This window comes from Empidonax traillii, unplaced genomic scaffold (assembly GCF_003031625.1).
Source record: "Empidonax traillii isolate 1590-97213 ecotype Southwest subspecies unplaced genomic scaffold, ASM303162v1 scaffold681:size344372, whole genome shotgun sequence".
In the NCBI taxonomy this organism is placed as follows: Eukaryota; Metazoa; Chordata; class Aves; order Passeriformes; family Tyrannidae; genus Empidonax; species Empidonax traillii.
In genome coordinates, this window is record NW_020955874.1 from 172,034 (window position 1) to 174,363 (window position 2,330).

Below are 2,330 nucleotides of genomic sequence, written 5' to 3' on the forward strand. Positions count from 1 at the left end.
GTGCTGGCTGAGGAGAAGGTGAGGAGATGGTGGTTTTGGGGCTACCATGGCCATTACCAGTTCTGAGAATGTGCTGGGGGCAACTGGAGGATATGGGAGAGGTAACAGGGACATGGCAGCCCTGAAATGCACCAGTGGAAAGTTTGCCAGCTGTGGGAGCCGTGCTAAGGAAGTGTCAAAGCTTCAGGTGAGAGGAGTATCAGAAGCATGTTTCTGTGCAAGAGTGAGTTTGGAGAGTGTGTGGAGCCAGGCTTGGTCAGGAGAGGAGCAGCCATGGCCTGAAGGTGCTGCTGCCTGTGGTCAGGTTCCTCCTCTGGAGCAGAAGTTCTCACTGCTCCAGGGATCCCTGGAAAAGGGAAGTGATGAGCTGAGTGTACCTGGTACCTGGTCCTGCCTCTGCTTCAGCATTTCAGCAATAACTGAGATAAGTCTGGCACTGCCGGTGTAACCAAGCTTAGGGGGGACTCAGTAACAGTGCTGCAGACTGTTTGGATTTCAGTTCTGGGTTGAATAGGTTTCCTTGTACAAGCTGGAAATTGTACATTTCCTGGAAATGGTACTTTGCCCTGTGTCCCCCAACAGCACATATGTAGCTGCAGCACCTCTGTAGTTTGTATCTCAATCCAGACAGAAATGATCTGTAAAGTGATTAAAGGGGGCAACAGAAAGGGTTTGGGAGAGCTGAGTTACGAGGTGAAAAAGGAGCTCACCTAGTCTTGATTAGAGCTGCTCTTTGATAGGGTTAGTACAGATATTGGGGAAGATCTCGTGGAAGAAATGTGTTGTTGGACAGTATCACCCCTGAGCTCAGCTGCCTCTGCCACAGGTGCTGCAGTGTTTCTAACATTGGGAGGGAAAGATGAAGAGATGGGGAAAATATCACTTTTTCCTTTTGGTGCTTAAGGATTGGAAGTGCATAGAGCTCGGTTATCCCTCTCTTGCTTTGGGTTTGATTACTGAAAGTGGGAAAAGGCATTTTTTTATTCTCTGTGAATGGAGAAGAGTACCACAAGTATTACAGTCTTTTTGTTTGTTGTATTTTTGTTGGGTTTTCTTTTTTTGGAGGAGAAGGGGAATATGCTGCTTTCATGCCAGTGATGTATTTTTCGTATTACCAACTCTCTTAAAATGATCCCTGTATTTCTTTCTTTAAAAAGGTTTGTAAAAAGACATCTTAATACTCAGTTGACATCTCCCCGCTTTTTTCAGAATTGTTTCCTTTTGCTCCTAAAATAAGTTACTGCACAAACCCAGCTCTGGATGAATGAGTTGAATTTTGCCACGGTTTTGCATAAGTAGAATTAATTAAATTCCAATTGTAGCATCGTTATTGTCGGCGTGTTATCTCGGAGTCAAACCAGTGGGGTTTGAGTTAGCAGGGTTGTCAGCTGAGGGACATAATCTTTGTGTTCCAAACTGAATGGATTTACTCTGACGTAGCTGAGGCTCTGTGGTATCGCTCTGAAGAGCGTGTCATCGCTGCTCACGTGTTTTCTCAGTTGCAGAAGAAAATGATGGCTCTCCCAGCTGTGTTAGATCTTTGTTCCAGCTGTTACATCCCATTAGGAGAGCCACATTCAAGATTCTCATTACTTTTCTGCTGTTGTTTCTTTGCATTTGCGGTAGCTGTGGTTGATGGGAGCTGCTGTGGCTGCAAAAGGGAGGCAAAAGGATTTGCAAAGCGGGTTTTGAGATGTGTTTGATGCCGTGAAATGCTTCTGAATACTCTGTGGGGGGTGGAGGAGAGGGTGAACTTACAGCCAGAAAAATCAGGGTTTTCCTCTTAAACTACACCATATTATGCTGCTCAAATTTGTGGAGAGCTTGTAAGAGAAAGCCTTTTCAATATGCTGTGGGCTTCACACGTGTTTCTTATCCTAAAATTTAAGTAAAATATCTGAAAACCAGTGTTGGAATATGTAATTAAGGAATTGGGTTACAAAACAGAGTATCGATGTGTGGCTTCTAAGAGTTCAGATTGTTATTTTGTTTTCTTTTTTAAGCAGAGGTGAAAAGGGAGAAGTTCCCTCTTATGTGCCACTTGGTTTTGCACTCAACGTTCCACGTGGTTTGATAGAGGTGGTGGCAGAACTGTTCCTTTGGGTTATCTCCTCTGGATTTTATTGTGTATATTGGGGTTTTTTGTACCGGGGAGCTGTCCAGTGAAGACAGGCCAGTGTCTGCTTTGTTTGCTCTGAATTCAGCTGATGCAGCTTGGCAGTGGGGTGGGGGGTTATAGACACACAGAGCATGTTGTGTTTTTATCTCTGAACACATCCAGTGAGGGAGTTCAGTTTTCAGTGTATTTATGGAAGTGACGAGGAGGGGAG